Source organism: Rhagoletis zephyria, unplaced genomic scaffold (genome assembly GCF_001687245.7).
Source record: "Rhagoletis zephyria isolate East Lansing unplaced genomic scaffold, Rhagoletis_zephyria_1.1 Rzeph_scaffold_00043, whole genome shotgun sequence".
Classification (NCBI taxonomy): Eukaryota; Metazoa; Arthropoda; class Insecta; order Diptera; family Tephritidae; genus Rhagoletis; species Rhagoletis zephyria.
The window spans coordinates 556,125-581,530 of record NW_016157127.1 but is presented as its reverse complement, the minus strand read 5'-3'; the positions used below and the strand labels follow the sequence as shown (position 1 = coordinate 581,530).

Below are 25,406 nucleotides of genomic sequence, written 5' to 3'. Positions count from 1 at the left end.
GTTGTAAATATCAATTTTGAGTGAATAATCTTTAGTAGTTACTAAAATATCGCAGTTTTCGTATTTCCGAAAATTACCGTTATATGGGACGTGGGCGTGGTTATTGTCTGATTTTACCCATTTTCAATACCAACCTACCTTGGATTAACAGAAAACCTACATACCAAATTTCGTTGAGATATCTCATTTTTTGCTCGAGTTATCGTGTACACGGACGGACGGACAGACGGACGGACGGACGGACAGACAGACAGACATGGCTTAATCGATTTCTCTATTCATTCTGACCATTTATGTATACATTTGTCTATAGTTGTGTTTTTTTTACAAATTATCCAGCAACTTGCCAGTAACTCTCCAGTAACTTTATTTCTAAGAATTCGCTCTCATAGAAAAAATTTGCAATAAAGTACGTGAACGCTTTTCCAGTAATAATTTGCAAGTTTCATGAACAGCTGATAAATTGGTTGTTTATTCGCAGCAAATTCCTAATAAAACAATATATTTTGTATTTAAATAGGTTTATTTTGTGAAATTCAACAATAAAAACCCACAAACAGTTTCCTTATTAGTTTAAATTTCATCCAGCAACATGCGATCAGCTGTTTTTCGTACTGGTAAATTCTTACAAGTAAAAATTTATCCAGTAAAATCCAGTAAAAACTTGCAACTTCAACTGTCATTTTTCGCTCTCTCAATTTCCCCTACTTTGCAAGTTTTTGCGTACGAAAACGCCAAAACATGAAAATTCGTAAATACTTTTACTGGATTTTACTGGAAATGAGTAAAAAAAAGCAACTNCTAATTGTTCATATTTATAAATTTTTTTGTAACATGCATACATACAAACTCTTTAGGCAACTGTAGCGATAAAATGCTCTTATAATGCGGTGCACCGCATTCAGCCATATCCGGAAATAATGCGATGTTTGCGATGTTTAAACGACCGCTCATACCACCGCATAGCCGAAGTCGACGACGCTTTGGTCATACAAGTCATCGCAAACACGAACGCGACCACAAATGCGATGCACACAAATATCGCATTGCTTGCGGTGGCGGTTATACTTACACCGCATTGTTTGCGAGGATACTTGATGTCTCGAAAAAGGTACCGCATGCTGATCACTGATAGGCATATTTGATAAAAAATATGTGTCATCGAGTTATCAGATCGGTGAAAGTCGATCTCCCACCGGCTCTTATATTACGTTCAAATTGGCCCCATTTAACTTGTTAAATGAAAAAAAGCTTTTTGTAAAACACAATCATCCACATTGAACATTTCGAGTTAACTTTGACGGTTGATTTAAAATAAATGGCGTGCAGGGTTAGAACTCCGGCAAGCTTAAATCGGAAAAATCGTAGCAGAAAATAATGTTCCATAGTAGTATTTTTATAGGTCGCTCGTTTACTGGAGAACGTCATAATCTAAAGAGACATTTTTTTCAGTTAAGTATGCAAAAATGGCTGCCGATCCTTATTTTATATTCGCCGAATAATGCGTTACGCTATCCTCCAATTGTTTCCCTGGAACTTTACCCTATAAACCTTAGACTATACAATCTCTCTTTAGCCAAAGTAAGGAACCAAATGGATTTTTAATGACAGAGTTATCATCTAATATTTCAAGCAAGTGTTGCATATTTTAGCGAAAGAGTGGATAAAACTATCTTTAAAATACCATTTCAACTATTATTATCGTGGAAAAATTACGAAATTTATGCCATTTTCCAGAAAGAATACCTTTAAGAGGCATATTTTTGTTTAGATATAGTATGTGCTACATAAAAATACAAATTAGTCTAATATTATTTATATTATACCTTAAAAATTACCTGAATTCTTCAATTCATGTTTGTATTAAAAAGAAAAACAATTTTATTTTATGTTTTTCTTTTTTTTGTTTAGATACTGCAAAAGGCGTACTTTATTATTTTGGAATTAAAAACGAAGCAGATCGTAGGTAAAGCGGAATAGCGTAGTTAGTTTAAGATTTTCTTTGAAACCGTAGTAAATCTACTACGATCGTAATGAAACTCTAACCCTGTTGGCATGTCAAATGAAAGCTTTTGGCTCATTCTGATTGGCTGAAGCAGAGAGCTTTCTGATACAACTCTGCGCTGAACTGGTTTTCAAACGAGTTAAATGATTTAACTGGTTCAATTTTCCAACAACAATTGCATGCGATTTAACTTGTTTATGAACATGTTTTGTTCATTTAACTGGTTCAAGCCCATTTAACATGTTTAACTCGTCAATTTGAACATAGTATTAGACTATGAATACATATAAATTTTTGAACGTTGTTGTGTCAAATTAAAGCTTTTGCCGCTTTTTGATTGGCAATGCCTCTAGTTAGTTCAATATACAAGCCAAGATAGGTTTTCATAAGCCAATATAATTACGTTGGCTAAATATTCCATACAAATAGCTTACATTTCTGTCAATCAAAACACACGTATTGTATGTATGTACGAGCCTATTAAACATATTTTATAATTAATCGAGTATGGTATACTTAATATAATACAAGTTATTAAGTTAAAATCATTATAAAAATCCATACGTAAAAATTTGTATATTGAATCTTAATTATGTATGTATGTATATTCGTGAAATAAATAAAGAAAATCATTTAGTTTTGCACTCGCTGCTTACAAAATAAAATATTATATCATATTGGTTCAAAAGATTTTAAAACTCTTGCTTTATTAAAGTTAGTTTGTAGATTGCGATAGCTGTACAGCTATCGAACGCAAATTGCGATAGAAGAAGCAGTTTGGCTTTCGTTTGCGGAATACAGAGTGCCTAGAATGAGAAAGGGAAAAAATAAATGCGAAAAGGGCAATTTCTGAATTTTCAAGGGTGCCAATATTCCCAATTTTCGCAATTTTGCTATCGCATCGCATTACAGAGTAACCCCCCAGGTACTCATGAAATTTGATGTGTAAACATCTTTGTACGGCTCGGAAAAGCATTTGGCCTTTCAGTTACATATGCATAGACTATATTAGAAATTAAACATCAAATTTCATTTAGTTTTATTAATTTTGCTGATCTATAATTTATTTATTAATTTTTAATTATATTTTTTACCCTGGCGCACTTGTGCAGAAGGGTATTATAACTTTGTGCGCATAACGGTTGTTTGTTATAACCTAAAGGTATCAACTTTCCAACTGGGTATTAATATCAACCTGTAGTGCAGTGGTCAGCAGTGCGCGCTACCACTCCGCAGGGCCTGAGTTCAAGCTCGGTTCTACCCAACATAAAAAACAAATAAAATACAAAAAAGTACTTTTTCTAATAGCGGTTGCCCAACGGCAATGGCAATGGCAAACCTGCAAGTGTATTTCTGCCATGTAAAACAGCTTCTCATAAAAATACAATCGACGTTCGGAGTCGGCGTAAAACTGTTGGTCCAGCCTCTTTGTGTGACAACATCAAGGCGCACGCCACATTAACTCACTTTTACACCTTACAAAAGTGAATCTAAGTAAGTCAGTTGACATTAATTCCCTTGACATTATAGCACGTCACGAACATACGAACTTTTGTTTGCAAAATGCATAAGTTGAAGGAAATCAATAGCGGTATTCTGTGAGTCTTGCAAAGCCCTTGCATGGTGCACAGATTGCACGGTAAAAATCGGTTTTCGTATGGGATAGCTTTGCACAGCGTGCAATCCGTGCATCGTGCAAGGGCTTTAAAACACTCAGAGAATACCCCTAATAATGTATTCGGGTATTCTAGAAGAACACTGCCAACAGCTAAATTTGAAACGAATTTACACTCAAGGAGAGAAATGTTTGCGAAAGGTCTTGCAAGTTTTTAATACTGCTGATAAAAATTTTGTTTACATACAAAAGTATACAACAACAAGTAATTTTTAAGCAAAAAACAAAACCGACTTCAATTCTCAAATAAAAATTTAAGATTATCGTTAATTTCTTCAAGATCCAATTATCGGATCTAAACAAATTAGTGTGGAACCACCCTTGCTACATGCTTTTTTGAAGTCGGTTAAAAACATGAAAAGAACATAAATTAAAGGTTTACCTAAAGCAATTTGCTAAATAAAAGTAAGTAAATGAGTATTTGCTTTTCTCCGAAAAATTTGCAGTTCTAATAAGTTATTTTAAACTTAAAAACTATCAAAATAAATTTCATTATCTTCATAAATTGCAAGCACATAACATTGATCAACTGTTTTTTTTACCGGCAAACATTTTTCCAGCAGAAACTAGCAGCTTCTCATCAAAATGCACTTTAAATTTGGTCTCTCAATTTCTGGATTTTTGTGTACGCGCACACAAAAACCTGATAGTTTTTGATAGTTATCAATAAGCGAATAAACCTAAATTTAATGCTCGACATTTCTCTCTTATATACATCTGTTCACCAGTAGGTTCTTTCCCGTACAACCTGGAGGGGATTCGGTAATTAGGGAGTAAGCGAGAATTTGGAAAAATGGTCTCAAAAATGGAAAAATGTTCAGGAGTACGGGAACGCAAACACCACACTTCGGGCCTGTGCCAATTGATAGAAAAGAGGAAATTTTTACGGGTCAAAGTAAAAAATTGATTTTTCTCGTGGTGAATGCTAACGTCTGAATTTTACCTAGCTCACGGGGATAGGTAAAATTTTTACAGCTTATAAACATGTACATTAACGTGGGCCGAAAATCCGATTTTTTAGAATATTGATTGGTAATAGCAAAAATATGGTTCATTATACTCTAAAAATAATCTGTGTGAAAGATGACAAGTTTTGGTCAATATCTTAGGCTCGCCCAAATGCATCAAAGTTCAATGTGCTCAAAAAATAAAAATTAATAAATATATTAATTAATACATTTTTTTACTAAAATTGCAGGTATTTTCGAAAGTATTAGTCCTCATAATTTGGTATATGGAATTTTTTTGTAGGGAATCGAGGTAAGCTAAGAATTTTTTTTTTTAGTACTTGAACTTTGATGGACTTGGGCGAGCCTAAGATATTTACCAAAAATTGTCATCTTACACACATATTATTTTTAGAGCACAATGAACCATATTTTTGCTATTACCAATCAAAATTCTAAAAAAGCGGATTTTCGGCCCACGCTAATGTACATCTATATATATATAAAACAACAGCCTTTTTCGTTGTTCGGAGTTAACTCAAAAACTACTGCATAGATGAGCTGTATGAGCTTTAAACGATATAGACATAGTACAGCGAATTAAAATTCAGCGGCTCCGCTGGCTTGGCCATGTCGTTCGAATGGACAGAAACGCTCCTGCTCTGAAAATATTCAACGCGGGCCGCGATGCTGGTAACAGAGGAAGAGGAAGGCCTCCTCTGCGTTGGAAAGACCAGGTGGAGAAGGACTTGGCTTCACTTGGCATTTCCAATTGGCGTCAGTTAACACAGAAGAGAAATGACTGGCGTGCTGTTTTGGACTCGGCCAAAATCTCTTAGGCGGTTACAGCGCCAATAAAGAAGAAGAAGAAGACTGCATAGATTTCAGTAAAATTTTCCGAGTGTATTTCTGCCATGAAAAATAGCTTCTCATAAAAATACAATCGCCGTTCGGAGTCGGCGTAAAACTGTAGGTCCCTCCACTTTGTGTGACAACATCAAGGCGCACGCCACAAATCGGAGGAGAAGCTCGGCCAAACACTAACATATGTGTAAGCGCCAATTTAAAAAAAAAAGGTGATGCTGGAGTCGAGTTATTGATAAAAGCCGTATTTATGAACCTTTTTTGTTAATACACATTCGAAACGTTTATTACTTTCATGATGATTTTTTTTTCATTCGAGACATATTCAGCCATCATGAGTTTCATCTTCCCTGGACCGGTTTACTTTTCGCTTTTGGTTTCCATGTACTTACAATGGAGGGAATCAAAATTTTGAATTTTTTTTTCGGGCGAAAATCAGGGTAAGGAAGATTACATACATATAATGATAGCCATTTCCGTTTTTCGGACTAAACTCAAAAAACACTCAATAGAGCCCAGTCAAATTGTCGGAGGTCCTACTATGGGCTACTAGAAAACAATCTGGTGGCGCTGGAGTAGTCGTTCAAACTCGCAGCGTGATGTATGATGAAAAATTCCTTCGCTAAAAATGGACCCGCTGGAGTTTAGGTATTTAGAAAATCCGTATTTTTTATAAAATCTGATCGGAATTCATAATTCGTATTCATTTCATGACAAGCAAAGGTTTTGCAGAAAAGGGACCCAATGGATGACGCTGCACCCGAAATATATAGAAACCCCCACGGGGTTTGTTTATCTTAGACGAATTTACTTTTCAGATAGCTAAATCGAGGATGCGTTTAAGTATGCATATAAAGACCGTAACACTGTGTAAGCGTGATCTCGCATCTACCTCCGATTGACGAAGTTGCTCGAGGCGGCCGCTATTAGAGCAGTAAGACTCAAAGAAACCAATTCATAAATATTAAGACGAATTGTAAAATTGGCGAATTAACAAGGAAATTTTCGACCACATCTGTCCAAGAAGGAACACGATAGGTATATTAATGGCTTCATTTGAACGATATTCAGAGATCACACGTCTCATTTAGCCAATGTACGCGAAAACTTTTCATCCTGTGGGGCAGCGAGGATTCTTGGCCTTCCAATAATTGAAAACGCGCATCTGTGCTCTTGAGTTTCCGTATAAGGACTTTTATTGGCTTACATGGTACACCGGATCGAAAGGGATTAGTATTCCATATGGAATCACATCGCTACTATTCTTGGCATATGTGTGAGGAGGATACCGCTTTTTAGTCGTTCCAATTAAACTAAAAATTTTTACTTTACAGACTGCTTTTGCTTTTAAACGCTATTTTTGAATTGGCCAACGCAAAAGATATTATTACCGCAGCGAAGCAAGCGGGCATTTGCTAGTATACACATAACATTGCTTGGCGGCAGTGTGCGGATTGTTATTTAGTGGTAGATGTCTTAAAAATTGAGGTAGATACCAAAACTACTTATGTGGAAGATTTACATATACATATTTATGTATGCATTAGGGCGTGTCAATTTGTATGGGAGATTTTTTCGACTATGCGCGTATATTTAGCACAAAAGCATTTTATGTGTAATTCTAAGAAAATTTTCCGAAGAAACCATGGGTCTAAAATCAATTTGGAGTTTGCCAAATTGCGAAAAAAGGTTTCTTATCGTTTTGCTGTGATGGCCACGCGGACCAGTTGGTGCAGCTTGCTCAAGGTGGCACCCGCCTTTACTTGATAAGCTTTTGGCCATCAGGCCAGTACAACATATGTGACAACGGGTCTTACTCCCGTATTGAAAGACCAATAGCTTAGTTTTGGTGATATTCTGTCTCTGTCAGGTGAACAACGGTGGACTTCAGTGAGTTTATTGACAAGCCCTTTTCAGCGCACCAGTCTTCAGGGCATATATGTACATGCATATGTAGTTTCTAGTTGAGCTCAATTGAAATTAAGTTGTAGGCACATAAAGTATACACCTTGGATGTACATATTGTATATTGCCAATATTGTACTTACGAATCAGGTATGTACTAGGGATGTTAATTTTTCGGCTTTTTCCGATCCCGGGATTTCCGGGATGGCGTTGTCTCAATCCCGGGATCCCAGGATTAGTCCCGGGATTTAGATATTCATTACTTTTCAACTAGTTGAATCGAAAAATTCTTCTATATTGTTTGAGAAGCATGAAATAAATAATAAATGAATGGGTTTAAAACTTACTTTTTTATTTAAAGTGGCGTTTTTTTTTCTCTGACCGCACTATTTATTTTGAAGGACTTTGTAATTGCAGAGATATGATTAATTCCAAAAATTGTTAAATAAATTCAATACAATGTAGAATAAAAATATGGGCAACAAATGCAATAGGAAATTTCTTTAGAATTAAAAAAATTTAATTTTTTTGGATTCACAACGACGAATAAGTACTTTTTAAGCTGACAAAGTTAGAAGAACGAAATTCGAAGATGTTATCGATTTTATATAAGCTCTTAACATATAATTTTTTCAAAAACAAATATTGCGAAATTTCAAGGATAAAATTTTAAAATGACATTTTCAATGTTTACCAGCCCTTCTGCACCAGAAACTTGAATCTGTTTTAATTCTGCAGGATTTCCTCATTAATTTTATACCCATACTTCTTCTCCAAGCACATTTCTATGATTTTTTAAATCATTTTTGAATTACTGACGTCAGAATGAAAAACTAAAAACGCAATTTTACTATATTTGGCCCAGGGTTTCGCGAAAATATTGATATTTGCGTTTAAAATTTACTATCGCGCGGTGTTATATATATGTAATGAGCTAGACATTTATAAAAAATATTAATTATTAAATAAAAAAAGAAATATAGCCAATACTGGTCAAGAAAAGGAGTTTCTATTATTGCCATTAGTGCAAATTACAAATCCCGAAAATCTCGGGATTAGTTGCTAAGAATCTCGGGATTTTTGAGACCTTAAAAAGTCCGGTATCCCAGGATCACCATTCCTAGTATGTACATATATTTACATCTTTATGGTCGCTGTTATACGAAGGCACCGGTGAAGTATTCGTGTAAACAAGGTTTGGATGTACATATTTTATATTTTTCGCAAATAACTATTATTGTCGCGGAGCCTACCAAAAACCAAACTAGCATACCAACCTACCAAATGGAAAAAAACCTACCAGTTTTGGTAACACTGTCTGTGAATGCAAAAATGGATAGCCCCTATAACCTACGCACGAAAAGATGCAAGAATTTCTCCACAGCGATGTCATACGAAAGTAATGTGTCACATATCGCTTTACGAAACTATAAATATAATAAAAAATAAAAAACTAAGTCCGTGCCACAGGTCTTGAAACCGTGACCAACAACACGGCAGTCGAACACGCTTCCATTCGGCTACAGCAACTGTGAGATAACGTGAACAAAAAACGTACTTGAGTTAGTTTTCAAATTTTTAGTTTTGTTTGTGACTTCAAAGCTACAATTCATCCGCTCGCTTACATTGCGATGCGCCTTTTCGTTCAACCGTAGTTGTTAATCTTTTCCTGGTAGAAAAAGGTAATGCATTCCCACTGGGATACCATACACATACGTACATACCCTGCAGCAATAAGGCGGCCAATTTTTCGTAAAGGACCAGTACTTCACTGGTTAAAATTTGACTGGTCAGAATTGGACGTTTGCTTGCATCGAAAATGTCAGTTTTCGACCAGTCCCCAAGGAATCGGTCTAGAGATAGACGAAAAGTACAGTTTGGCAGTGACAGGGTGGTGTTGCCTTGCAATTCAAAAAAAAAAATATTTAAGAACACCACCCTGTAAATGTCCCAATCGCTTGGTATGGCCTTGATTCAAAGTGAACATTTGGACACACAGTTACATGCGTGGCTGTAGCTCAGTGCGCAGAGGTGCTTGCCACTATTTGTTAGCCTTCAGGAGGGGCCGGGTTCAAATGCCGTCAGAGGCAACATGGTTATAAAATGAAATTTTTTTTTTGTGTTTCCGAAATATGAAACAGCATCTGTGAAGGGCAGAACGCAATCTTACTCCAACGAAAAAAATCACCAAAATTGGACTAGTCCAGGACTATCTTACGGTCAGTGTTGATTGGACCGGTCCTTTTCCAATGAAGAGTCCATACTAAAAATATCAGTTGAAACCATTGGCAAGGGAATTATGAGGGACTAGTGCTGATAACAATAGGCACTATCTGAGGGCTATCCAAGGGTGAGTCTGAATTGCTGCAGGGTATATTACAAATGTAAAAGAAAAACAAAAACATACGTGTTTCTCTGTTACATATGTAGGTATGTCAAAAAACCACGAGCTTTCTCCGGAACTATCTTCCACCGGTAAGGGTTTTAGGGGGCTTTGTTTTTTCCTGAAAAGTATTTATTATTAAAATATATTTCATAAATAGCTTAATAAATTTACCTTAGGGTCATTTTAGCGAAGACGATACCACAGGTTATCATAAATCGATTTTTATCGATTTAGTTTTCGCTATTTTCTCTGTTTTTATTGTTATAAACGCAACCGCGACTATCTCTCATATAATATTTTCTCATTAAGTTGTCAAGACATAGCTCGTGCATTTAAGTTGACAATGCAAATAATAATTATCCAAAGAGAAAGTACACCTCATGGACTTTAAAACAGTGCTGAGTTATTACAAAAATAGATTAAGTAGGGAAGCCCAAGAGGGAATTCGGGATTTACTCGAGCGCGTCAGATTAACATATGGGGGATACCCTGCGTCCTGTTGAGTACCTCTGCCAAATCTAAGCCATCTATGTAGAGCCGCACGCATTGTAGAGCTGATCAGAATAGTAAAAAAAAATGTATAGGTGGATTTACTCGAACGCGTCAGAATAAGAAATAGTGGGTTAATTACATGCTGAAAAGTGTGCATTTCAATAATCTGAGGATTTGAGCGTGACACAAGGGATTGGGAGGGTCGCAAACTTGCAAAAAAAAGTTACCTGGACATTCTCAAGCGCGGTTAATAATTTTTAGTATGAAGCAAACAGCTGAAGGGTAACGGGAAGTATATAATGTGACGATTTCCACAAGCCGGAGTGACGAAAACCGTCAACAAAGATTGTCGTGTGCACTTGCTGTTTTCCAAATCTACTACAGATTCTTCTACGAAATTTGTTATTTTTTGAATTGTTTGCTGTTTTCCGTTCATATTATTTGCTCGCAAATGATACCAGTTGCGAGTGAAATGTGAGAATTAACCCAAACAAACTCTCACTAAGTTCATAAGTTTCTGCATTTGCGAATCAAAGCCTTTATCTAAATTTGAGCTGGGCGATGAAATAACATGCGTAATTAAGAGCGTCTACGATTACGATTGATTTAATCCCAGTTTCAAAATGGTTTGAATTAGGATTGAAATAATCGTAAATCTAAGGAGTATTAGATTAAAATTATATTAAGAAAAATTAGTAGCACATGATGTAACTTTTAGCTCAACAAATATAAGTTAAAAGTTACTTTTTTAACTTATGTACATATGTGAATTTTACTTATGTATTTCTCAGCTAAAATCACTAGACAAAAGAATTTGTATGTAAGAAGAACACGCATTTTTCAGATAATTTTGAATTCGGCAACCTTAAGTTTACTTACACATAAAAATATGTTAAACTCCGCTCCCTTCTTGCTCACTTTCTATATAGTGTCTTAGTAGAGTATCACGCAATCATGGGCGATCAAAGCCCTCGTGGTGTTACATGAAATATAACCTTTGAAATTTTACTAACTAATACCTTGTTTATACCGACACATGAAGCGCTTTGACCCAGTTCGCTGTGATTCAAAGCGGATGCATAAACCAAATTTCAAGACGGTCTTAATTTCAAAAGTGTATTGACTCGAATTTGATTTCAAATCGGTTTTTTTTCTGAAATCGGTTAGAAAACAGCTATAAGCACATGGCAGACTGGTTTTCTTTATACAGCCCGTTCCAAATTTGAACTATTATTAAAATAAATTTGAATTGTTGTTCCTTTCCATTTCGGTCAATCGCACAAATCAATTATTAAAAAAATATCGAAATAAAACAACAAATTTTGTATACTTTTGAACACGGTTTCAGCGAATGTGCTGTGAAGACACAGGTAAAAACGCTTGAAAGAAATATGTGTTAAGTCAAATTGGGTTTTTCTTAATGCGGCTCTTGCGTAGGTATAAACAAGGTATACATTTAGTGACTTACGATGAGTGGAAATGGTTTTTGTGTGTTTTGTAGATCAAATTCTTGTCAAACAACTTTTTGGACTATTCTAGGGGACTCAGGTATAATACCTTGTAAATTCTATAACAACACACTTTTCATTTAATATGTAAAAAAAATATTGTCAATTACTTCTTGTTACAGATGGGAAAAATGTAGAAGAAATTGACGACCAAGTCGAACTGGACTTGCTGTATGATAGCTGCACGGATAAAACAATAAGTGTTTACAGTAATATATGTTTGGTTGACTGTGCATCTCAGAAACGAAATTAATTTTTAAACCGTCAGATTAAGAAAACCCCTCCAGATAATCTTTAGATTATGGAACAGGACGACCAGGGCATCTTACGCGCTCGAGTAAATCCAAATGGCGATTTTCATCTTCAAGAAGACGCCACGAGCTTGCGTCACATCTGAATCGTCAGATTATTGAATGGGAGGTTCATTCGGACCGGTTTAACATCCCTTGTGAATATGTGACGCGCTCGAGTAAATCCAAATGGCGATTTTCATCTTCAAGAAGACGCCACGAGCTTGCGTCACATCTGAATCGTCAGATTATTGAATGGGAGGTTCATTCGGACCGGTTTAACATCCCTTGTGAATATGTGACGCGCTCGAGTAAATTTTTTTGTCACTAATTTTTGACCCTTCCGTACGCCAAACCCCACTATGCAAACAGGCAGATTAGCATATTTCCGTCATCAGAAACACGTCATTTATTCACTATCAATATCTGACGCGCTCGAGTAAATCCATGTAACTGTTTTTTTTTTACATTTTTGGAAACCTGTAGATCACAGCTGGGCAGCGTCTGCCCGGCGGGCGACGTCGCGGCATATTCGCGTATACATACACGCTCTGCTTGGGAAGACAGCGAAGGCTTCAATCAACCGTACGACTTGTTCGCACGCCCACAGTGACATCAATTGCACGCACACTACAAAAATGCTCTGCCGAAGCTGCCCACCTCTGCTGTAGATCCTCCACCCACCGCTGGAAGGAAAAACATCACATGACCTTTTTTTCTTGACGCTCGAGTAAGTCCCGATTTAGCATCGTGGGCTCCCCTACTAATTTACATATGGTGAGAAGTTGTCAGCTTTCAAAAAATGTTTAATGAAAGTCCCACCCGTCAAAGTCATTTTTTTTTAACCTAACTTTGAAAATAAGAAAGCCTTCCATCGTTTAAATAAGGTAATTTTATTAAAAGTATAATAAATGATCATATGAAACAAATAGAGCTCATTTTACTCATGAACTTTGCGTCCTCGATAGAGACTCGTCCCACCAGTCACAAAATACTGTCCCACCCACCACACGCTAAAGGAGTTTATTTTTAATTTTCAAATATGATAATGCCATTAGAGCATAAAATGGGCCTTAACGTTCTATTAGCTACATACGAGAAAGGCGATTTTAACGAAATATTTATAGTTTGTCTAAAGTTGGGAATTGAATCCATAAACTCAGAGAGGCTGGTGTCATTGTTGTCACACCCACCACTTTTGGAAAATGTCAATTTTCTGTGTAAATTATATAACTAAGTTTTATAGTTTATTAGTTTCGTAATTATCTGATATCTGGCTTCAAGTGTTAAGATCTTGAGACTTATCCAATAAATGGTTGAAGAGAAATTACTTAAATTTTGAGCAAAAACGAGTTAAAATGTCCCACCCGTCACGTTGGAATGCCCTGTTTTCATAAATTTGTCCATTTTGTGCACTCCCGTCTAAGCTATTTATTTCGCAGCTGAATTACACCAATTCATTGATCCTAACACCTAGCAAATTTGGCACTTGTTGAGAAGAAACCGGAATCAATTAGAAAATGGAATGCAAAAATTAGAGCCAATGCCGTATTCACAATTGTCTAAATCACGATATTACACAAAATCAACAGAAAGTTAAGGATGGCAAAATCATCCCCATTGTAAAATGAGCAAAATTGTAAAATGTGGTAGATTTTAAGCTTACGGTGCTAGATGTGGTAGAAACACAAATTATCAAAAAAAAAGGCAGATCTTTCACAAAAGTGGTATAGTCCGCACACTGCTTGGCGGCAATAAAGAGTGAACATGAATTTGAAAGCTGAAAAAGCACAAAAAAGCGACGTTATTTGCAAGTTATAAAATAAATATAAATTTTAACAATTTCAGCAATACACATAAATAGAGCTTTCGCACGAGCGTTTGTTTGGTTTTTGAACCATGATAAAAACATTAGAATGTAAAATAATTCTATCAATTCTCTCGGCCATGATTTTTTTCTGACGTTTGCAAGCATTTTAAAATCACATGAAATTGAAAATAAAAAACTTAGATTGTTCAGAATTGTTGTTGCTTGAGATTAACAATGAGAATGTGTGTGTGAGCTTGAGTTCGAATTTTAAAATTATATTGCTGGCAAACGTCAGACTGCCTTATTAGTTTTTGTTGTTGCCACTTAAATCCAAACGCTGGACGCTGTGGTGTAGTGGTTAGTAGTGCGCGCTACCACTCCGCAGAGCCTGGGTTCAAGCCCTGGTCAAGGCAACATCGCAAAAAAAATATAAAAAAATACTTTTTCTTAACAGCGGTCGCCCCTGGCATACCTCCAATTGTATTCCTGCCATGAAAAACAGCTTCTCATAAAAATACAATAGCCGTTCGGAGTCGGCGTAAAACTCTAGGTCCCTCCCCTTTGTGTGACAACATCACCGCGCACACCACAAATCGGAGGAGAAGCTCGGCCAAACACTAACATATGTGTAACCGCCAATGTATTATTAAATATTATTACTTAAATGCAAATACTTGGAATTGAATTTTGGTTTCACAAATTTGATTGTATTAAGTACATATATTAAGATTGAAAATACATCAACAAGCCATTCACTAGCTCTGATCCAATACTTTTCGTGTAAAATCCTGTAAAAATGTCAAAGAGCAAAATTATTATCTGAAGCTAGAGTAAAAAGTGAGTAACAACCAAAAAATTACTGGAACAAAAAAAGCATTATTCCTGAACAAACGTCAAACAGTGTTCTTTCAAATTAAAAAAGAAATCGCAAAAACGAAAGGCAACAAATGAAAAGTTGATTGATAAATCGCATACGAAACCGTAATGTTTACGGTAATACTTTAATATTTTTCCCTTTCAGCTTAACAAAGTAAAATTGTAGCTTACTTTTGTGTAACAGCTGATCACTTGACACTTTTCATGACTTTACCAGGAGAACAAGTTCGGGTAAAATCATGCAAGTTCATTCTCTACAAAACTCTCCAAAAACCGCTTTAATTTACAGGATTGTGGAACATTTTTCCTGTAAGTTCGTGTAAAAACCTGTAAGTTCATGGAGTACTGGATCAGAACTACTATGCCTTAAAAGCACAAATGCAAGAAACATGTGAACACAAAACAGCTGATATGTACTTTGACACTTTACCCATTTTCACCCGGAAAGAAGAAGACTATGTTCCAAATTTCGCTCTCTATTACCCATTTTTTGAGTAGGTAAGGGAATGATTTCTGGGCTGTTTTGGGATCCCACTTTAAGTACGGGAAATAACCTATATATCAACGACCAGTGTTGCTAGAAGAGCTGATAAGATATGTTTTCATTCATACTACTTTTGAATTCGTCTTCGTTTACGATGACGCTAGAAGCAAATTTTGCCCATACGGGGACAAAAATGTTCAGACATCAAAAATTATTTCAGAAAATAACAAAGACGAATAAACAGGATCGGTAATTAACTTCCGAGTAAATTTCGACCAAAGTCAGTTTGATTTGAAATTCAATGGCCTGAATACTAAGATTTCGCTTTAAAAAGGAAACTTTTATTTCGCAATCTACATAATTATTGCCAGCTTGCTAGCTTTTTTCAGTATGAAGTTTAGAAGTGAAATAATCGCTTCCTCGAGTATGTGTATATATGTAAGTATGCGTCGATTAGGTGAGCGTTTTACTCAATATTACGAAGCTATTATGTATTAAAAGTTTGTGAAAACAACCAGAACAAGATATACAGTAATTTTCGGATATAAGAGCCGAACAAAATGGGCGAAATTCAGACACTATCTGGGGAAGTCATTTATAAAAATCCCGGTTAATATGTAGAACGTTTGGGGCTTATTCGAAAAACCCGCTTAATGAAACATTTGAGGATTATAAAAAAATACCCACTTACTGAAGCGAATAAAAAAAAAAACTTGCTACACAACGTACTTGTGCTAGGACCGATTTCATAATAAAATTAAAGAATGTTTTAAAATTTAAAGAATGCTTTATTTTGCTGATCGATTTCATAAATCCACTTTAAAGGTAAAGGTACCCATAAAGGCTCTTTAGTTTAGTTTTAAATGACATAAAAGTCCCTTTGTAAGAAAAAAAGTATGTCATTTTCGTAGTATAATTACATATTTATGACAATCAGCTGATGCAATTTTGCCGAGATCAGCATTGCCAACTTTGTTATTTTCATTTAAATGAACCTTTTCTTATTACTCAATTGCCATTGTATTATGAAAACATTTCTTGTTTAAAGTACATCTAAATGGCACTTTAACTAAAAGGAAACTTTTGCAAAGGAATTTTAAGTGTTTCATTATGAAATTGGCCCTTAATAAAACAAATTATGGTAACGTTTTGAATGTTCAAAGTAAATTCATATTTATACATGCATTCAAGTGAGATCTTAAAGATATGTACATATGTATGTATGTACTAACCTGCCCCTGTATAATGTTTAATGTTATGTTCTTTTATCCGGGGATTTTTGTATGAATTTCATCAAATGGTTCACACATTTGCAATGTTATAAGAGGGGGGGTCTTATAAGCTGGAAATACATTAAGGGTGATTTGGCCTGTTGATGTGCAAACTGGTTTTATTTTTTCGAACAGAGTTGCCACCTGTTGAACAATTGAATTCAAATTATTTAATAAGCAATGCCGCTCACTTCGTTAGATTTTCCAAAATGAGGTGTCAAATTAAAAGCCTTGCACTGCAAATACGCAATAAGGTTTTATTTTTTTGAAAAGAGTTGCACATTTAAATTATTTTATTTAAAGTATTAAAAAAAAATCAATTATTACAAAATGGGTATCAATGGAAATGGTTTTGAAAATCATGGTTTCTTAACTTAAATTTAGGAGGGTTTAGAAAATCAAATTCAATTTGATTCAAGGGAATTAGGTAGTAGAACTATGTTTCCACATTTGGTGCCAAAAGAAAGGGGAGTCAGATCGGGTTGCCATCTGCTTGAAACGTCGAATTTAGTTAACTTATCCACAAATCATATGAAATGTAAAAAAAAAAGAATGGATGTCAAACAAAAAAGTGTTAAGAAGCCTTTAGTATGAACACTAATAATATTTTGGTGGTGTTTGGAGGGGGTTGCCACCTGTTTAAAAATGAAACTAAAATTAAATGTGGGTGTCAATAGAATGGGGTTTGAAAAATCTTTATTTCTGGATTATATTTAGCGGGGTTGCCACATGTTTAAAAATAAAATTCAACTTCATTCATCAGTTAATTAAAATATGTATCACAATGACAGACGAAGGATTTTTAAGAATGTCTTAGCGAAACTAGTTTTGAAGAGGCTTGCCACCTGTTTAAAAAGTCGAATTTAATTAAATTTTACGCGAGTTAATTGAAATATGAAGCGAGAGTGTTAAGAAAGCTTGAGTTTGAACATTTAGAATATTTGAAGAGTGATAGAAAGGGACATTAAAATTATTTAAAAAGTTGGATGAATTATTAAAAGATGGGTATCAAAGAAATGATTTTGAAAAGGCTTTATTTCTGAATTACATTTAGGAGGGTTGCCACCTGTTTAAAAAGTCCAACTCAAGTTGTGAAAATTGAAGCAATTACCTAATTCAAATATATATTGGTGTCAAACGAAAGAGTATTAAGAAATCTTTAGTTTAAATACTAGAACTATTTTTTAGGTATTTGAAGAGGGTCGCCACCTGTTCAAAAATTCAACTTATTTAAAAAGTTAAAAGAATTATTAAAATATGGTGTAAATCGTTATCGTTATTATACCCGAGCGCACTTGTGCACAAGGGTATTATAACTTTGTTCATATAACGGTTGTTTGTAACAGGCAAAACGAATCGAGATAGATATAGACAAATGTATACACAAATGATCAGAATGAAAAGAGAAATCGATTAAGCGGTGACTGTCTGTCCGTCCGTCCGTCCGTCCGTCCGTCCGTGCACACGATAACTCGAGTAAAAATTGAGATATCTTAACGAAACTTCATACGTGAACTTCTTTTGGGCGTAGGACGGATGGTATTGAAAATGGGCGAAATCGGACAATAACCACGCCCACATCCCATATAACGGTAATTTCGAGAAATACAAAATCTTCGATAAATCAGTAAATATTGAAGCTAATTTATTCAAAATTGATGGTTGCAACAATTCTTTACCAAGAAATACGTTTATGACAAAATTTTGGAAAATGGGCGTAGCCACGCCCACTTATGGTTACATGTGTATATCTTGGTAACCGCTACACCAATTTCTTCCAAACACAGTTGTTGGCCTTAGTACAGCATAACAAATGGCCGAAAATTTCTAAAATCGGACAATAACCACGCCCACATCCCATATAACGGTAATTTCGAGAAATACAAAATCTTCGATAAATCAGTAAATATTGAAGCTAATTTATTCAAAATTGATGGTTGCAACAATTCTTTACCAAGAAATACGTTTATGACAAAATTTTGGAAAATGGGCGTAGCACCGCCCACTTGTGATCACATATATGTATCTCGCTAACCGTTCTAGCAATTTGTACCAAGCTCGGTATGGTTATTGTGCTTGCCACATAAAAGCAAACCGTTGAAAATTCTTGAAATCGGACTAAAATTGAGGCCGCTTTTCAAAAAATGGTAAATTTCAGAAATGCTTGAAATTTCAATATTTCGAAATTTAAGGACGCTAATTTACTTAAAATGTATACACCCCGGCTTATCATGTAGCGGTAGCTTTCGGAAAGGTGGAAAACATATATTTAATACTTGCGCCGGGTATTTAATGTTCGGCTCCGCCCGAACTTAGACTTTCTTACTTGTTTTTTAAATATATTTAGGAGGGTTGCCACGTATTTTATAAGCTGCAATTAAATTATTTAAAAGTTAAATGAATTTTTAAAGGATGGATATCAATCGAAATGGATTTTAAAGGGCCTTCAGGAAGGTTCAGCAATTCACTTCATGGTGAATTTAAACCAAATTCGCTTCGAACTCAAATGGAGCTTTATAGAAGTTCACTCGGAAATAAATTGTATAACCTGCCTGTTTATTTCTGTAATATGAAGGGTCAAAATAAAGACCTTGTCCTGTAGATATGCGATAAAGTTTTATTTTTTGAAATTAGAAACTTTTCATCGGTATAAAAAACCGACTATGCGAAACAGCTGCGCGGTTTTATAAGAAATATGCCACTCGAATCGCTTATACCCTGACGAACATTTAGAAGAGTTTGTAGGTTTTAAAATTCTATCTTGGGCGTTTTAACGCCGTGCGGGTTCACTAGTGTATTACTAACTCGTTTAATTTATTCAGTGGTAAAACTTTTTCTGGTGGGTACATACATAGGTACATATGTTTGCTTATATTTACACACAAGCTAGGCTATATAAGTACGTGTATATAAACTTACGGTATCTGCGATCTAGAAATGAAGAAGGAGGAAACAAAAAAATAAATAAAATAACGAATTCTGAGGATTGTTGTTATTATTGTTATTATAATTCCTTGAAGTGAATATCAGCAAAATGTAATCACATTCTCAACCAAACAAAAAAAGCTCAAGCCAGCAAGAGCAACATAAGCGACCAAACAAGCAAAAAAAAAAAAAAGCGGGATTGGAAGCAGTGAATGAACGACCAAGTTATAATATGGATATATGTATGTACATGTGTGCATATCGTTACCTTAATATAGAAAGGCCCTGTCTAACATTTTTGTTTCTTTTCAGAGTAGCTAAGAAAATGTATAAAATACAAACTAGTAGATCCACCGTTACGAATTCCTTAAACACTGGTTTTCAATAAACACTGCTAGTAATTTAGAGGAGGGACCTACAGATTTACGTTGACTCCGAACGGCGATTGCATTTTTATGAGAAGCTGTTGTTCATGGCAAGATACACTCGGAGCAATGCTGCCGTTTGCTAATTTTCGAGCGAAGTGAAAACACACTAAAAGTTAAGTGTTTCGGAGTGACTTGGGAGGAAAAGTGAAGTGATTATCGAAGTGACGACTTTCATGCACTATTAGGGGTATGGGGTTTTTCGATTAGGCTATTTATCACCTGATTGGTTAATACATTATATTTTTATCACAATAAAAATAATTCTTAACCTTTATTAATTTATAATTTACTAAGTTCCTGTGCAAATTAAATGCTGGAATATCTTTAAAGTCACAATGTCTCTAACGTTGAGGAAAGAAAATCAAAAATTACAGTTCACTGATGATATTAACACTAAAATATAATTAATCGATTATCGATTCTCAGCAACAAAGTCATCTCCAGATATACAGCAACAATGCCACCACCAGATTCACTTAAATGTTTCCTTTTTTCTGTAAAATTGAAGATGTATGAAAACTAAAACGTAATTATTATTTTCCCCAAATATCTACTAAATAATTATGAAAATTTATACACCCATTCATTTCTGTTCGTTTTAGAACTATATATCGACTGCTGAGTGGAAGATCGACCTAGCCAGTTCGAAAACGCCCTATCTCAAAAAAAATTTCAAGTACGCCCTATTTCAGTATTTGGTTGAAGAACGACCTATTTCAGAATTCCTTTCAAGAACGCCGTATCTCAGTTGCCGATTCAAAAACGCCCTATATCAGCACATTTTCAATACATTTTGAAGTGAGATAGGGCGTTCTTCAACCAAGTTCTGATATAGAGTGTTTTTCAATAAAATTCCGAAATAGATCATTTTTGAAAAGTATTTTGAGATAGGGGGTTTTCGAACTGGCTACCGAGATAGATCGATCTTCCACTCAACATTCAATATGTGAAAATGAAATTCAAAATGACATCTTCCAAATAACCGATGCCAGATCGAGGATTTATTAAGCTCCTTTTGCGTAGATTTTTGCGAAAAGTTTCTTTGCCATACTTACTATTTTACAAGAACGTTTTTTTCTGGTTTCTTTTCGAGCCTGAGTCAAGTTTTTATTTTTGTTTTTACAAGTGTCGGATATTTCGGCTCTCAACGAAAGCCATTTTCAGGGACTCTAAATACAAAAACACTTAGAATACAACAAATTTCAACAAAAAGGGGGCAAATCGACTTACATTTAAAAGAAAAAAGAAAAACTTAAAAGCAAAACTAACATAAAACACAAAAGACCAAAGAAAATATAAATTATTTTTGCGTAGATGATTTCATCCTATCAGTCGAAGTCCAGCCACTTGACAGCATAGGATGAAATCATCTACGCAAAAATAATTTATATTTTTTTTGGTCTTTTGTGTTTTATGTTAGTTTTGCTTTTAAGTTTTTCTTTTTTCTTTTAAATGTAAGTCGATTTGCCCCCTTTTTGTTGAAATTTGTTGTATTCTAAGTGTTTTTGTATTTAGAGTCCCTGAAGATGGCTTTTGTTGAGAGCCGAAATATCGGACACTTGTAAAAACAAAAATAAAAACTTGACCGCAGGCTCGAAAAGAAACCAGAAAAAAACATCTATAACTAAAGGTCGATTAAATAAATTCTTGCATATATTTTACAAGAACTTTAGCAAAAGATTGTTGATTTTAGTTAAATAGATCATATATTTCAAAGAAATGTTTATTCATTTCGAAGATAAATCGAATTTGTGGAAAGTGAAGTAAAACGAAGCAAAATGAAGTGAAGGCTTCTAAAGTGAAGTGAAAAACTTCAATTGAAGTGACAGCGGCAGCACTGACTCGAAGGTTTGCCATTGCCTGCCGAGGGGCGACCGCTGCACACTGGGGCTGCCCCATATAAGCGGGTGCTCAAAATTCTGAAATCATTTTATTTAATTTTTGACATCTTAACCCATTATTGAACATGCATTAACCTTTTGGTGACCCAATTTTTTGTAATGTCTTATGTTAAGTTAATTTGATTTTATTATTATGCAAATTATGAATAATTTAACCCTTTAAGGACTTTGACTTAACGCATTGATGACCATATTTTAGCCCATTAGGGGACATTTTTTTAATGAGTCTTTCCCCAGCTAATTTTATTAAAAATAGGCAAGTTTAGGTTACATTATAATCAGGAAGAACAAGTCGTTTCGATTCGAGGATAGCTTTACCAATGAATTCGCAATACTTAGAACTAAGTTAAAAGCGATAAAATGTAATAACAGCAAATTATTTATTTGTTGTAATCACTAGGAAAGAGCATGAAATAGGGGAAGCCATTTATATAGAGATCTGTTAGATAGTAAACCAGGAAAAGGAAATAGATACAAAAATTTACGATTCAATGCAAAACATAATAGCATATGTGCATGATCAAAATAAAGTTGAAAGTACTAATTTCAGCTCTCTGACAACACTTTTTAAGAAAAATTTGTCAAGAAAGTCGAAATTATTTGTATTTTCGTCTTTGATTCGATTATGAACATGCCCCCTTATGTTTAAAATTTAAAGAGATTTACAAATTAAGCATACAAGCAAGTAATGTATCTAATTTAAAACATAAAATAATTAAAAAATTAGCTATATTAAAAAAAAAATAACATTATTTGAATTGAATTTGAATTTGAGTACATTAAAGTACAAATTTAAACTACATAGCTGGGACTTACGTTTTTCCATACGAAGTATGTTCGACGATTTTTTATATGGAGAAAATGAGCGACACCTTCACCAAAAAAATTTTCAAAAATCTACGGTACGTCCTAGCTATTTCATACTGGCTCTTTAATGTACTAAAATTGAATAGGCTACAAAAATACGTACAATCTTTTTTAAATATCTAATTTAAAACATCGATATCTTTACAAAGTTTGAAACTCAGATTTATTCGGTTTTTTTAAGGAATACCTAAAATATATTTTTATAAAAAAAAAAATAATAAAATTAAATAATATTAAAAAAATAGTCAAAACTTGTCAATATGTGGGTGTCTTACGGTTATGATAAGTACTATATAATGAAAACTGTGACACTTATTCCTCACAGTCGCAATTTAAATCCCATCCAAGCCCCGTTAATCTAATATTATTCGCTTCAATTTCTACTAACTCCATTGCTTCAGCAAAGAAAGATCTCCGGTTTGTGACCACCGGCAACCAGAGCGAGCAAGTAATCAGAGGATCTGATGAAACTAACAATCTATTAAAACGTCTTTTAAATTGGCAGCGCGACTCGTTTTCCTACTATAGCTCTCTAAAGCTTTTAAAGTCCTTGTTCGAATCAAATCCGCTTCTCACTAAAGATTTTAAAGTCCTTTTATAGAACTAAATCCACTTTTTATTCAATGAGCAACCTTAAAATAATAAACAGTTTAAGTTCGAAATGAAACAGAATCAAACTTAACCAGAAATATATGTTTTTGTGTTTAATTAAAATCAAATAGACTAATTTATTTAAAAATGCGCAAAATGCTTTTGGTTCTGTTCTCGGATTCTTAACAAGTTCGGAAGATACTTTATTGCAGTATTGTCAAATTTAAAAGCGCTTTGCGCATTAAAAAAAATGCGTGTGTAACACCGTGCACATGATAGAAGTGAAACTTCTTAAAAAAGGTGTGAGTACCAGGTACCTACTCACGAAATTGGATGTGTTAACATATGTTTAGGGTTCGGCAAACCATTAGGCGATTGAGTTACCATAAAACCCGTAAGTACCTCGATGCGGGTACTTAAGTGAACATAATTACTGATGTAGTTACATCTTCTTGCTAACTTACATAAATACCTGAATAACAACATTTAATGAAGTATACATAGTTTAAAACCAAAATCGTAGCATTATTTAAACACATAAACAAGTAAAGAAAAACTTTATTAAAAAATATTTAGTGCAATGGTATGTCATTTTTACAAGAATTAAATTGTGTAAAAAGTCAAAGTTGGACATATCATTTTGTACCAAATTCAAAATGATATTGTTTGCCACGTATGTTTATTTATTAATTTTTACGGTTTTTCAATAAATTAAAATGCAGTTCCTTCCCTAACAAATACCATATAAACCTAAGCTTAAGATTTAACACTTAAAAAAATGCATCATAATTTCAAACTTTTTTCTCAGAAGTGTTTTTTGAGTATACAGTTTTATAGCCCATTCAATTTTAGTGTAATAATGTGCAAGTTTCAAGTGGCTAAAAGTTACCGTTGATTTTTTAGAATTGAAAATACGTAAATATTTTAAAGAATTTTAAAAGAGCACTTAAAAGGGGAAAATTACACTATGCGACAGCCAAAATCGGGATGGGATGAAACCAACGGGAAATGTTATATCGGTCAAAAACAAGTTATACGTGTCCCGGCGTTTCGCTGGGTGACGTCTAGGAATCGAGATATATATATAACTATCATATNATATATCTCGATTCCTAGACGTGACCCAGCGAAACGCCGGGACACGTATAACTTCTTTTTTACCGATATAACTTTCCCCGGTAGTTTGAACCCTTCCCGATCACTGACCCCTACCATTTGTCTCACAGTGTTATAAGTAAAGTTGTAAATGGGGCATGAAAAATTGAAGTACTTAGACGGGTTGGGTAAATAGGCCGGGAGGTACTTTAGAGAGGGATTTTCTTCTGATTATATTAAAAAATTCACGGTGTTCAAAAATATTGGTTACTTAAGCGGGTTAGGTACTTAAGCGGGGGGGTACTTAAGCGGGTTCCACTGTACATACAAAGGTTTGGTTAGAGATCAAACAATAATTTCATTTCATCTTATTAATTTTCTGAATTACGTATAATTTATTTATTCATTTTCCGGTAACACCACCTTATATGAATTCGCGCTTCTACACTGAAAATAAAATCTGCGTAAATATAACGAAAACTTGCGTACATATTACGAAATTTTTCGTCATTATGAGCCACGAAAATTTTCGTTGATTGTACAAAATCGTTTTCGTACATACTACGAAAATATGAGACATCAGACCTTTAGTACATTTTACGAATGCATTCGTACTATTTACTAAAGAGTTTCGTAATATTTACTAAACAATTTCGTGCTATTTCTTTGTTTTTTTCACGAAACTTTTGTAAAATGCACAAAAATAATTCGTATATTTAACGAAATTATTTTCATAAAATCTGCGCTTGCTTTGTAAAATGTGCAAAACAAAATGTTTAAAAAAAACGCTTAACATTAATGGTTAAAATATAATCAAAGTGTTGGGTTATAATTTGAGCCATATTTTTAATAATGTTAAGAATAAAAGCAATCATACATTCTACGGATGAAGTTCAGATATTATAAGTATAACTGTCGTAAATAATAAGTTTTACCTAACTTCACTTAAACTTAAGTCTTTTATTAAAATGCAAACGAATAGGTTATCTACATCGGCGTAGCCAGAATGAAATTTATGGGGGGAGGGGGGCTCGACCCTATTAAGCTGGCATTTCAGGGTACTATTATATATATATATATATATAG

General features: G+C 34.4%; 1 protein-coding gene across 1 annotated transcript in view; it reads left to right on the top strand.

The window, feature by feature from the left end:
* Positions 1-25,406, top strand: part of LOC108367308 (Zinc finger protein ush) — a 628,184-nt gene that overhangs the window by 61,764 nt on the left and 541,014 nt on the right. The gene's annotated exons all lie outside the window — the stretch shown is intronic.